The sequence below is a fragment of the Octodon degus genome, unplaced genomic scaffold (assembly GCF_000260255.1).
Source record: "Octodon degus isolate 3935 unplaced genomic scaffold, OctDeg1.0 scaffold00191, whole genome shotgun sequence".
NCBI classification, from domain to species: Eukaryota; Metazoa; Chordata; class Mammalia; order Rodentia; family Octodontidae; genus Octodon; species Octodon degus.
In genome coordinates this window covers 2,354,989-2,370,107 of record NW_004524767.1, presented here as the reverse complement: position 1 = coordinate 2,370,107, position 15,119 = coordinate 2,354,989, and the positions used below count along the sequence as shown (strand labels likewise).

Here is a 15,119-nt window from a genome sequence, read left to right as displayed (position 1 = left end):
CTGGATTATGGTAAAATGAAGAGTTCACATTTGCCTGGTGAATGCACCAGTCATGAATAACGAAAATTGATCAGTCAGTTTGTCAGTGAATGTTGATGTAATACCAGCCATTGCGTGTGACTAGGTCTGGAGTCAGAAGATCTGACACAGTAATGTATATTCAAGAAGTCAGCAAAGTTGTGAAATCTCCACATCTGCTGTGATCCACTAAAGTTTTTGGTTGCTGTGATTCAGCCATAGCTTGAGTGTGAGCTCTGAAGGTGCAAGTTTTTGAAGTTTGATTCTCAGTGTGACAATGTGGAGAGGTGGAGGATACATCAGGAAATGGAATTTGGTAGAAGGTAAAGAGGTCACCGGGGAAACCCAGTCGGAAAGGATTAATCTAGTTCTTGCGGCAATGTAGTGTGTTCACTCAAGAGAGAGTTGAGCTAAAAGAGCAAGCCTGGCCTGATGGCCCTGTGACTTCTGGCTTCGTACCCTGCGCTGCCCTGCCCTCCCTCCCCACGGCTCTTGTCTCCCTGCCATTGTGAAGCTCTCATTGCAAGGCCTTCCCCGGAGACTGAATCCTGTACTTATGAAGCTTCCTTTTCCACCTCCAAAACCATCAGCTGCAGTATTGGTTGACCTGTTATGTCAACTGGAGAAATTTAGAAGTTTAAGCGACTCAGCAGGAGACGGGGCTCCTCCTTGTAAACGTCCTGAGCCTGTGCAAGCAGAGAGCCCGGAGACAGTGTGAGTGCCGTATCCACCTGAGGGCCGGTAGCTGCGGACAGCACAAGGGAGGGAAAGTGCTTTGCTCTTGTTGCTTTGGCTGACTTCTGCGCCTGGAGCTGCTGCCCCTGTCCCACTGCACCCTGCCTTGGAGACAGCCAATTGGGGAACTGAAACCACCACAAACCATGAGCTATGTAGACTTTTTCTTCCTTAATTTTTGGCATCAGGTATTTTGTTTCAGTAACAAGAGAAAAGTAACATACAGCTGTGTACTAATTAACCCTCTTTTCTTTATATAATCCCAATTTCATGTATTTTGTTATAGCAATGCAAAATCAACATTAATTATTAATGTCGGATGAATTAATTATTAAATAAATCCAGACACTACTTCTTAATACAAAGAGCAAGCAAATAAACCCCATTTTTTCTTACAACCTATTTAAAGATATTTGTCTATAACTATAAATTTATCTGATCAAATACGTTCCTGCTTGATTCATATGAATCAATTACCTTGATACCTAGAACAAACAAATCAGTTTTGACCCGAAAAACTTCCCAAATTAATTCCAATAACTGGATATTCATGTATAAAACATAAAAAACTTCTAAATATTAAAACAGTATATGCAGATCTGTATAAAAATGTGTTCAAATATACAAAATGAATCATAACTAGAAATCATGATGATATAGGAGATATAGGAGAAATATAACTCCCAGACAACTACATTAAATCTGTGTCCCCTGAAATCAAAGAATGAATTTCAAGGAATTACAGAGTTTAAGAGTAAAAAAAATTATTGAGAGGTAGCTCCTGTGAGACAGGAGAGGTCCTAAAAGTGTGTTGTCACAGAATCACCTTTTTAAAAATATTGGCTAGAGAAAAAATCATAAAGTAAGAACAACATGGGTCAAACTATAATCAACCAGTAAGAGACAGGTATAGCCACTCAGCTACTATTGATCTAATAGGACACGGTCATATAGCAAGGGTTCATAGAAAGAAGAGAGGCACTTTGAGAAGGGATGGAGTCAGACGTCCTGGTCCCCACCTGAGAGGAATGTCTATCTGGACTTCCTGGACCAGGTGATATGAATCACAGCATAAACTCAAATTATTGCTTATCCCTTAAGGAAGTACGTAGGCCTGGTCATTCCATCTTAACTTGAGACCTGGCCTTAGACAGAAACACCTCCAGCCACAGTTGGGATGATTTCTCAATTTTGCACTGGTTCTCTCAAGGGCCTAGCTTTATCTGACTGTCTATATAACATTTCTACCTAATTTAATTGCTATAATAGTAGGAATGAGGGGTTGGGGAGATTGCTTAGCACCATAAGTGCCTGTCTGGCAAGTGCAAGGTCCTGTGTTTGATCTCTGGTATTAAAAAAAAAAGAAAAAAGAAAAAAGAAAGAAAGAGAAAAATAATAGGAATGAGGAAAATAGGTTTATGTAATTCTTTTACATAACTCAGAAATGGTTCTTACAAGGTGTAATATATTACATAATTGAAAAACAGTTCCTACAATTTCTCTTGAAGTAAGAAACAGTTTTTAAGATGGTGGCTGTGCAATTCACCTCAATTCTAAACTAATCACTTTTGTGATACTCTGTTGTAATGCATGAGGACAGATGTAGTCAGAATGAGAATTAAACTTCATACACTGATAAATTTGGGGTGGCCAGTTGTCACCATGTAACTGGATATGTATTATGAATTATAAGCACTACAAGATTTCTTTCTAGTGCTATATTTAATTTGAAAGATATTTTGAAGTTGGATATATACTACAAAATAAAATATAGTAACTTTGAAGTCAATACTGCAGCCATTTTCCTTAGAAGACAAATATTTTTTTACTTTTCATGATCATTTCATTGATGTACAAATTTCCAGAGCCCTAAAATGTGAGGTTCAGTATTGCATTCCAAAAAACAAATATAATTGTCAAATATCCTATTGAGGCAGATGTATTTAACTCTTGCCATCATGCCTTAAAATTGCTAATGTGGAGCTGGTGAGATAGCTCGGCAGAATAATCCCTTGCCTGGCAAGCTCAGGGTCCTGAGTTCAATCCCCGGTATTGCAAAAAATAAAATAAAATAAAATAAAAGCAACAGTAATAATAATAGTAAGAAATAAAATAAAATTGCTAATGTGGACCAAAGCACTTCCATTACATATTCCAATCTCCTCTCAGAACATGTAAAGCACGTCAATTATGGGTTGTAAAGAAATGCCCTGAATTGTTACTTATGCAAACAAAAACAAATAAAGGACACTTTGGGTGAATTTTTCTTATCTACAAACAATTTTTGTATTTTTCTAAAGAAGTTGAAGTCTAGTGACTTGAGATAATGCACATGCTAATACATGACTTGCTGTGTCTTTTCTGTTCCCCAAGAGCACATTAATGTAAATTTTTCATTGCAACTGTCTTTTTTGACTTAAGAAAATGAAAGGGAAAACAAGGAACCCAACACAGTTTTCTTCCCTTTCACTACACAATCAATTGCTGCTAGGAATCCTCTAGTTCTATATAGCCTAAATCATTGGTATTCAAAGGTTTATTGCACATTCACACTTATTTGTCATGTACAGGAAGTCTAATTGAGAGAATTTACAGTTGGTTGAGTGCTTCATTTAGAGTGTATATGTTTAATAAAAGCTTTTTAAGGTACTAATCTCAGTTTAGGAAACAACAAAAGTGCTCTAGAGTTAAAAAATGAAACATAGCAGGTAAATGTTATGGTGTGACATTTCCTTATAATGCTTCCAAGGAACTGCATTTACTGGCTTTGAATTGTTTTTATAAATATAGCATGATTTGCTGGAAAATTTAGCCTATTAGTTATATCCTGTGACAGAAATGTGAAAGTAGAATTACTCCTTAGTCAAAATGCTGTGCTTAGCTGAAAGTAGTGTCAATAATTATAGCCTTGTAGCTGAAAGCCTAAAATATAGCAAGTGAAATAAACTTGAACATCATCTTGTAAAAATAAATCTAATTAAATAGTAGGCACTAATTCAATCTATGTTATTCTGAGTCATTTTATAATATGATTCTGTTCTTCAACTTGAATATTAATGCTGTGCATTGTTTATGGCACGGAACTGCACACTGAAACTCATTTTACACCAACAACCTTGTAACTATTTACCTTTATGTTTCAGACAAAAAGTGAAGCTATAGAAAAGATCAAACTGTTAAGGTTAAAAAAGCACAGCGGAAAAATAGTTCAAAGGACTCTGGTACATTAGCATCGGAATTCTTCTCTGGCCTGATGTACTGAAACTCTTAAGCCATTTAGTAAGAAAAATTAGCTGCTTCCCAGGAACCATACTGCATGACAAATGGATTCTGTGTACCAGCCCTCACAGTGGTCGGAAGGAGGCTGCCTGCTTTCTATTGCTTTGAGCGTGAATGACTCACTGTTACTCTTAGCTTTATGAACTACACGCTTCCATTTCTTCATGATTCTCAGCAGACATTTAAACATCATTTTTTGAAGAAATTAACTCTTCTCTTAAATCAAAATATTAATCCTATGGTACTACTTCATTCTTTTGGATTGAATTTGAGTAAAATAATACCTTCTTTGGAAATTATGTGAATGATGTAGAGAGACATGAGGTTCATCGGCATATTCTGATATAACCATTTAACTATTTTATTGCAGTCAAATTTATTGTTGACACATAAAGAAAATCATTCTCTAAACAGACAGCCAATGCTACTCATATTAAAAAAGAAAAATGAAAACCTTCTTACAAGGATAAACTGTTGGGCAAACTTTTTCTAAATAAAAATATTCAAGTTGCATCTCCGTTGAAAGTTGATTCAAATTCCTGTGTCCTAAGAATATTTTGAAAGCTTGGGAGGGAATGACGGAGGGTAGTGTGTTCCATTCCATTTATCAACAGTCATTGAGCATTTTGTATGATTGACAGCAGCGAACATTCCTTCTTCCTCCTTTCACGATGCACGTTTTCAAGTAAAAGAAAGAGGTAATAAACAAGTAAGTGTTTTCTTTATAAATTTTATAGGGAAACATAAAGCTTGCTAGGAAGATATGCTACATTCATAGACTGTGAAGAAGGATCTCTGATAATGTTGTATTCAAACAGAAGCTAAGGGGAAACAGCTGAAATATATAGACAAGTAGGGGTGGGAATGATGGATATTTTAAGTTTAGTTTTTATACTCAGTAAAAATTAGCTAAAGCTACATTGATATATGTAATAGAATGGCTTCTTGGGTCATTAATTCTGTAAGCTTCATCTAATGCAGCACAAAATTAGCAATTCTTCCTTGTCCTCATTAACTATTCCCTTCTCTTTGCCAAATCCACTCTTTCTCTTACTTTGGCTTTCATGACACTAGGTTCCCCGTGCGATACATTTGTGTACTCCTAAGTTTTCTTTCTTTTTGTGATGGTGTAGCAAAATAGTTTAGCCTGGATAATTTATAAATAATACGAATTCATTTCTCACATTTCTGGTGGCTTGGAAGACCAAAGTTAAGCACCAGCAGTTTTAGACTCTGTCAAGGTCAAGGTCTCTGTTTTCAAGATGTCACATGAATTCTGCCTTCTCAGGGGGATGAACGCTGTGTCTTTGCATGACCAGGCTTGGAATCACTCCCTCGAACCCATTCAAAGCATCCTGACACTGCCCTTGAGTCCCCTGTCTTCACCATTTAATCATCTCTTACAGCCCCAGCTCGTGATACTTTTGCATTAGCAATTAGGGTTCAGCATAAGATTTGTGGGGCCAAATCAGACCATAGAAACCAGGAAAACATCAATTTATAGCATTTCATTCTTTCTTTCCATGTGTGTGTGTGTGCACATATACACGTGTGTATGTGTGTGTAACCACTGTAATATTAAAAGAATTAAGAAATTCATTCACTTTTTCTAACAGTATATTTAACTCTTCCATGTCACAATGCATTAGTTTCTTAATATGTAGTTTATGCAACCTGGAAAGACCTCCTGGCCTCCCAGAAATGGCATATCTACCAGTGCTCCACTCAGAAAATAAGTGATACAACTCCAGTTGTATCAACAAATTGTTACAAACTTAGTTCCCTAAAACAATATCCATTTATTATCCTATATTTTCTGTAATTTGTAAGTCTATGCAAGGGGAAGACTTAACTGATTTTATATTTACATCTCAAGAAGCCCAAACAAAGGGTATGAAGGCCTCTCTTCTGGAAGCTCTTGGGGCTTTAACGTATTTCATCCAAGTTGGTGGAAGGCAGTTCCCAGCAGGGGAAGAGAGAAAGCCCTGCTGGATGCAGTCAGTGGAGGAAAGCTTTGCTATGAGAAGGTGCCAGTCCTTTTCCTGTTTGATACACACCCGAATCTGAGCAGCCTGGCTCTGGTCCTACCCCCAATCTCTCTGTACTTCCTTTGTCCTCAGGCCTTTTCTGTTCCTCTCTGCTACATTATTCTGTCCTGAGATAAATACAGTTCTCCACTTTTAAGATCCCGAGTAATTAGGCTGGCCCTATCCAGAATGAGGATAGTCTCCCTGCTACAAAATCCCTAACTTTGACTTCATCTGTAAAGTTCCTTAACAACACATCCTATACTAGTGATCAGTTTAATAATCAAGTGACAGGAGTTTTGGTGGAACTTTTTAGAATCCTGTCTTTCTTTCTCTCTACAGTAAAGTAGATTACTAACACAATACAGCAGTATTCACTCTCACAAATAGAGCAAAAAATCCAGTACCCTTATAAATAGAATTGTAATTTTCTTGCTGGAGACATAAAAAATGAATTGACTAATTTATCCAGTTGACATGAAGTAGAAATTAAACTTAAATCCCTCTCACCACCGAATCCCTCTCATCACCCCTTCTCAGATCATGGCACACTGCAGGTGTCAGGCGACGGTGCTCCTAGCCAGGTCGAGGACGAGAGAAGCTCACAAGCAAAAGCAATAACTCTTTAATTTAGATACTGGAGGATTTGAAGTATCACTTTCTAGATCTATAAATATTAGTCTTTAACCTTGGAAATATCCTGCATTTGAAATTGCTATCTGTCTTTTCTAAAGTACAATCTACAATATTCTCTTTTTCTATTTAGAATAGCTCAAAGCAACCAATTCTTCACTTAAAAGAGAAATTGTCTAAATCAGTTTTAGATAGAAATAAAATAGATTTTAAAACATTGATTAGCAGAAAAAAATAACATAATTATGTTTCCCAATTTTACAATTGCAATATTATAATTTTCAAATGGCATAAATTAGTTATATGGTATAAGAATTCAAAGGACAGCTTCATAAATATGTGAAATAGAATGGTGACAAGATTTTCAGTATTAAAGAAGATAAATCATTCCAGTAGCTCTTCAGACAAATATTTAAAATAGTATCAATATGAATTTCAGGTTCTGTTAACATTCATTAATTTGTTCTGGGAGCTCTTGACTTGATTCTAAAAGACTTAATGAAAACGGAATAAATAATCTCATAAATAAGGATCACCAAAATAAAAATGGAAAAGACTTCAGTTATTTGCACTAATTAAAACATACAGTTATCTAGAAGATTTGAAAATATATTTGCACAAATAACCAAACTAAAAATTCAAGACCAGTAAATTAACAAAACATTAATCATATTTCTTTCCTTTTATCCCTGGTGATTCAATCATTATTACATGTTAAAGACAAATTTCCCTGATGTACTACGTAAAACCTTTGAATTCTTTAAAATCTAAAATTTTAGTCTTTCCATAGAAGTAAAAAAAGAAAAAAAGATTCAAAAGTGTTTCAGGTTTAAATTGCATAGATAAATACCTGTATTTTTATGTGTATATGTGCATGTATGTATCTTTTTCCCAATCTCTTTTTGCAATACCATCTCCAAAAGAAAAAAATGATAAAGCGTGCTGCATATAAATTTATTTTCCAACATCACTAGATTAATCAAATAAAATTTTATTCATCGTGTTGCTATTTAAGTGTGTCGCAGGCTTCTTACCATTGCCCTTTCAAATTATAGGTCTTCCTACAGTCGAGCACAAAGCCAGCCATGCCACCAAAGAATTTACTAAAAATGATTTATGTTAATAGAGGCTTAATGCAATAAAGATTCACCTCTTAATCGTTGACCAAATTATTTTTTAATTTCTGCTAATTCATAGGAAAGATGATCTTTTAAAAAATGATATTGACTGCACAATAACATAAAATTTGAATATTTTTCTAGTATATTATAGAAGAAGCTTCACTTTTACTATTCGTTAAAACTTTAACAATTGGCACTTTTTATACTTATGGGGAAAAAATCCCATCCCAGAAAAGCGGAAGCCGAAGCAGAGGAAGCAGGGCTCCTGCCCGGCCTGCCTCTCTGGGTCTGCCGCAGCAAGGCCGCTACCGTGCTGAGCTGCGCTGCAGGCGCTGGGTTACCCGACCCAGGAAGGCTCTGCGAATTCACGGCCTCTCACAGGACCAAGGTTTGCGTGTATCACATCCTTGACAAATGTTCCGGCAGTTAAGTAAAACTTTGTTTATATTGCGTGCCTCTCAACAGAAATTAGGAACTGTGGAACCAATTCACGCGTGGGGTTGGCAGCCTCGCTCGTCCTCCCTTAGTGGAGACGACACGCTCACCTGCGGGAAGGCTGCAGATAAAGGGCAACCTCAGCCCGTGAATAAAACATGAGCCACCGCGCGGAGGAGGCCAGCAGAACTGCCAGAGACCTCGGGGACCCCGGAGGCCCAGCCGGGTGATGGAAGTTCTTCAGCCCGAGGTAATGCACGAAGGCCACATTTGCGTGCAAAGCTCCACTTAGAGCCCCGCGCGGCCGGCCGGCGATGTGCACGGGAGTGTGAACTCAGAGCCAGCGGGCCACTGAGGGCTGCGGCGCTCCGCTCAGGCCTCATGTTTTATTGAAGCTCGTTTCTCCTCACAGGAGATCTGAAAACCCACTTAGTGCCCTTGGAAAATTGTCTGTTTGGGCTGCATGAACTGGTTTCCAATCATAGAAAGATGAAAACATCAAAATAAGCTAATAGGTTTCTGTCATGAAATACAGTCCCGGGAGGGCAAGATGGGCGGGAGGAGGCTTCGGGATCTGTGAGTTCAAGCTTTGCTGCAGGGAAGAGAACATGCTCCAGGAAAGGGAAGAGGGGGAGAAAAATGTATGGGAGAAAGGGAAAGTCCAAAGGAAAAAAATATTTTTAAAAAAGAAAGGGTATATCATTGGAAATGGAGAAAAGCAAGACCAGCAAATCAAAGCCATCTTTAAATATTTTATCAGTTGTACAGTGTTTTAAAATAATGCTGAGACTGAGAAGGTACAACATTGATGATTCATATGAAAACTATTCCTTGGGAAATTATTTTAAGTGGTAAGAATTCATGAGAAAAAAAGGTGTCTTCTTAAGATTTTTTTCTTGTGTCAATTTCATACCCTTAAGCACATATTTCAAAATCACAATCTCTTTTCATCTCACATTTGCTTCTTGAAACAATATCATTCATTCATAGCAATCATTTACATTTGCAGTCAGAGACTATTTAAAAAGAGACTGTGAATGGCAAGGCATATAAACCTATTGGTTATAGAAGGCTGCTGTGATTTACTGTTGCTCTGACCTTCACTTGTTTGTGATACTTTAATCAAAGAAAAGAAGACTGAAAGGAACAGTCCAAGTTACATGACAGAGTGAGTAATCCTCAGAAGCAGTATGAAGCCAAGGAACGTGCTGCTTGTCCTTAGTAAAGCAGTGCCGTGGTTTAGAAGGCAAGTGTTTCTTCACCTTTTGTACCACTGAGAAATTTTATACCTACTAAATCTTAGAAATTCTTTTAAGGCCAAGAGCACCAACAAACCAATTCAGAATTTTGTTACAAACAAGTGATGTTGTTGATAAAGGCATTAGAGCAAAATTTAGGATCAGACATTCTCATATTTATAAGATCAAACATGTCATTCTCCTCTTGCTATTATAGCAATGAGGGTTTTTCAAGCAGAGCATAAAATAAATTAAATAAATGTGTGTCACCCTGTCAACTCTTATTTTATAGTATATTCACTGTGAAAGTAGGCCAGATATAAACTTGTAGAAGCTATTATCTTTGAGGTAAAAATTTCTTCTACTCTTTCATAGCCAAACAAAACATAGCCCCAGCCAGCATGTGAATTCTCAGAGCCCAGGCCTGTGTCTTTCACAGTTTTAATATGTTGAGTCAAGCTTTAAAGCTGAAGTGTTATCTTCAAGGCCTGAATTTCAGCTTCTCATCCTGAAGTCAGAATGACAGGCAGCACCCAGCCCACGCTACCCCAGCATCGATCAGCCAAAACTTGCTGTCTGCTGCAGCCCCTTCTCTCCATCTCCATTACCATCGCCATCTTTCTTTTGGGCTTCCAAGCACAGAGCCGACCTTTGGTCCTTCACCATCCCACCAGCTGTGCTGTTACATTTTTATAATTATATTTCTGTACCTTTGTCTTTATTGGAAAACTTGGAAACTATGTTCAAGATAAGAAAGACAATTCAAGACAACAGAAGAGAGCCTTTTCCTTGGTTGTGAAGAGTTGCCTATTTAATAAGCAAGATGAGCGTGTACGTTCCAGCCTGCCTGCTTCACCCAGCTGCCCTATCCACCTGTCCCTGTCAGCCATTGAACTCTTGTGTTTTTTCCTTGTTGGAAGGTGAGGATTCAACATCCTGTGAACTTCTAAAGGACATTTCCTGAAACCCAATTCTGCCCACGTGTAGCTGTCAATGTGCGTGGCTCTTCCCTCCTAATAGATGTAAGATCTTTGAGGAAAAGTTATGTATACTCTAGTTTTGTTGTCCACTAGACACTGCTGCTAGGCACATTTTCAGAATTAAAATACAGATAAAAACAAAGTTAGGTAGCAAGCACCACTTTAACTTAAATGGAAGGATGTGTTAAAGGATCACTATCCAAAAATATTCTGAATGTAGAAGGGACTAGTTTGCCTACTCTTGGATTGAAGAATATATCTCTTCATTCTTTCAGTAAATAAAACTATTAGATACAAGTCTTTTTTGCTACAGTTTTATCCGTGATACCTTTCGATCAAGACTTTTTGTGCACCAAATACAGGCCATTACCTGTAATTAGAATCAGATGCAAAATGGAATTTTATATCCTCTTTTTATCCTGTGGATGATGAATATATCCACAATTGCATTTCATTTTTATAAGCAACTTTACCTCAAGCTGTATTTGAATAAAAGCTTAATTTTTAATTCTCCAAAAGAAATTTAATAAAGTCATTTGTACTTAATGGTTTACATGTAAGAATGGTGTTCTAGTAAGAAGCTTTATTAATAAGCATTTTAAATAGCTAGAATTTCCCAAAATTCAAAGAGAAATGCTAATGAAGTAAGCCGTGGTTGTCACCATAGCCAAATTTAGACAGCTCCCTAAGAAGCACTTTCAGTGCCATCAGTTGTAATGTGTAAATATCCTAAGGGCTTTTTTTCCTAGTCCTCCTGCATATATTTTCAGTTCATTTTGCTAAAAACAAAATTAATTAGGTAATAACTACTATAAAATTCATTCATCAAGTGATTTTGGTAATGCTGGGTACTAAAATGAGATTTTACACATATAAATCTAATATTTTACCATAACACAGATTATACTGATGAGCATATTGTAACTTGGAAGTTGAATAACCTTTTAAAGATCACCCTTCTAAGAATTGAAAAAAAAAAAACCCAGATAACCCATCTAATAAGGGACAGAGTCTGTCTCTGTCAAGGTTGGCTGGTCTCTAGGTCTTTATTCTTTAGCAACATTTATAGGATGGCTTCTCTTCAAAACAACTGTGTGTTAGGGGCCGAGGAGATAGCTCAGTAGAATAAGTCCTTGCCTAACAAGCACAAGGGCCTGAGTTCAATCCCCGGTTCCGCAAAACAAAACAAAACAAACAAACAAAAAACAACTGTCTGTGAAGTAATTGTAAGTTTTCATAGGATATTTTGCATGATTTTCAAGATACTTCTTAGATAAAATACTTCATGAAGAAAATGCAGCTGTTTTGCCATTTTATTTTTGACACAATGTGACTGTAAAAATTATTTTCAATGTGTAGAAAGAGACTCAGTGATTCTTCATTCCTGTCTCTATATATACCACAGTGTATAATATTTTATTTGCAAACATAAATTAGTAGCAATAATATGCATTAATAGTTATTAGTGTGAGACCCAGAAAGAAAAAAAATGGAATCTGAAGGGTAAAATAGACACAATAAAAGGGAATGAACTTATTCAAAAAGGAAAGACTTACTGAGATGAGAAGAACAGGAGAGGGAGTGGGGGAAAGAGATTTATCTAGGTATGTAAGCAGGATGGCTTGGACAACTAGACTGTGCATTTCAGCAGGTCTATGGAAAGAAGAAGTTAATGTTTTAATTTATTTCATCTACTTGTTCAATTATTTGTACTTTTTCTCTGTTTAAATTCCTATACTTTCCTTTCTTCCAATTTTACATGCATATATCTAATGATATGAATAACTTGTTGGAAGACAACACTATATATTACAACAAATACTGTGAAATTCAAATTACTTTGTTAAATGAAATTCTGTGTCACATAATCTTTTCTGTTTTAATTCTGACTTGTCCTCTCTTTAGAAAAGAAAAAGGAAGTGTCAGCCTGATAGCTCAGTGGACTAAAGTGCCTGCTTAGACAGAGCACAGTGTCTGGGGTTCGATCCCTGGTGTGCCCTGCTGGACTGGCCCCTGGGGCATGCTGAGATGAAAATTGAGACTGGGTGTGGTGGTGCACACCTGTAATCCCAGCACTTGGGAAGCTGAACACAGGCTGATCACTACGAGTCCGATTTATGTAGTGAGACCCTGTAGACCATGTACTAAATAAAGAACAATAAATGAAAAATGCAGTCCTTCTTAGTAAGGGTTACTCTGCATGGGACCTGTCCTTAAGTCCTTTGTATTATCCCCCTTGCATTCATTACATTGGGTCAATATACTCTCTAATTGTATGCCTTCCCCTATTGTGTATATATGTGTAAGTTCTCAAAAGATTTATTTATATACCATCATACTATCCTTCTAAAATTAGACAATAACCCTCAAAAAAAAAATGAAAGCCAAATCTAGTGCATTCACTCAGGCTGTCCAACAACACAGGTACTGACACAGAAATGCATGATGTCAAGGGTTTTAATGAACTGTGCTTAGTTTGGTTCTAAACTAACATAGAGGATTGATAGTGGGTGATACTGTTAGTAGGTAGGAGAGTGATTGTCAGGGGTAAGCAAACAATAAAAGAAGAACTGCAGGAAAATCTAAAATGCATTCCACAGTCTTTTATACTGTACAAAATGTGTCTATGCTTCTTGCTGTTTTTCAAAACATTTTTGATAAACCTTTGAATATGCATTTCCAATTAAAAATAGTAATTTACTTAAAATACAGTTCATCTCCACTGCAACTGTCCTGGTCCAACCAACTGTCACCTGTCATTGAGATGCCTGTAAGCATCTTCTAGTTGATCTTCTCTCCTCCTCATATGTCAGTGCTGAAGCCACACTGAGGCAGTGTGGTCCTCATTTTCCTCGTTAGATGACAAAGCACTCACAGTAGCCCCAGTCACATGTCACTTCATCCTCTTATCCACTCTATTTCTCTCTCCAAATCTCTCTGTCATTCCTTGAAATGATCTGTGTGCTTTCACTTGGGTTCTCACCACTGTCCACATTGTGATTCTTTTTAGCATCTATGTGGAGCACTTGCTCAGCTCCTTCAGGTCTGTGCTGACATGTCCGCTTAGTAAATATTGCTCAGACCATGCAAGTAGACTACAGCTCACCTCCCCAAACATTCTCATACTCTACTACTTTTGAGACATTTATCACTTTCTAGTGTATGTTAGCGGTTAACATTTTTTTCTAAGTGAAGATCTACCCATTTCATTTAAGATGCTGTATGTTTTTCTCTCTATATCATTTACTTTACCCCATGGAAGCAAATGGATTGTGTCAAAGATTTTAAACAAACCTATGAGGATTAACTTGCCCTTGAAGTTCTCAGTGTGCACATTTGTACTTTGAATAGTTTCTGAAATCCCATTCATGCTTATAAGTGTCATTTATTATATCCTACAGATAGAAATTATTCTAAACTGCATGTGGAAAACTAATACAAACACATAACTAGAAAGGGTGAAACAGCTGAATAATCATCAGAAGCATTGATTTTACTAAATCACATTATAAAGATACTAGGACACTTGAAATTTTAGTGTCGCTATGAGTCGGTTAAAAACTCCACAGAAATCATCACAGATCCATTTGGGAGAATGCAAAATATGAGCACACAAGAGATGGGAAGGGTCTGATGTCTGCTGGTCTATTCAAAGAAGCACTTAACACTTCGTACTTTTCTCTTTTTAAATGTTTTATAACTTTTTGACCAATTTTGCGTGTTTATTATATCTGGTAGTCTGAACAACTAATTTGAAGACAACATAGGCAATATAATAACCATTGTTGAATTCCTATTATTTTGTTTAGTGAAATTCCATATTGTTTCTACCATATTTTTACTATAATTTATTCTTTTCAAAAAACTTTTTTTAAAAAATGAGGGCAAGAACTGGATAGGTGCTGAAAGGCCAACCCAACCTGAAATAATTAAGAGTATACTCCAATGCCACCTTGCTCAGTGTCCTTTTGCTTTGATTTATGAACAATCGGTTGCCATTGCGGTTGTTATTTGTAAGACTATTACTGAAAGTAGTAATAGGCCAGCACCTTATTCTACTTATCAAATCCTATATATTTTTAGTTTGTTTACAACTAAAGACTTTCACATTAATCCTTTATTCAAAGACTGATATAATAAAATCATGTGTTATATGAAGTGCATATGTCACACTGTTAGTTTAAAGGTCAACATCAGAGCTGGGGATAAGTGTAACAGGTAGAGCACTAGCCTGGTATGTGTGAGGCCTGGGCATTGGTCTCCAGCACATCCTGAAAATAAAGAATAAATGCAAAAAAGTCAGTGTTAAGCTGTGGAAGCCCATGGCCCAATCTATTTGAATTTTCTTAGTTCATCCTTGTCCTTCAACTTCATGACCACAAAATCTTTTTGTAGGTATCTCCTGTGGCTGATGTCTAATGTTTCTCCACACTGGATTTCTATTGCTATCATAACAAATTCCACACAGCTCTCAGATTAAACAGCCCAGATTGACCATCTTACCATTAATGCATCAGAAGTCCCATTCAGATAATGTGGTCTCCAGAGGGGTCCATCTTTTGCAAGTTGAGCCACAGGAGAATCTGATTTTTGACTTTTTCCATCTATTGCAAGCTGTCCTCAGCACAGTGTTTACCTAGTGCTTCTCTCTCT

General features: G+C 36.8%; 1 pseudogene; it reads right to left on the bottom strand.

Annotated features, from left to right (window-relative positions):
- Positions 1-14,692: 14,692 nt before the first annotated feature.
- Positions 14,693-15,119, bottom strand: part of LOC101577529 — a 40,930-nt pseudogene continuing 40,503 nt past the window's right edge.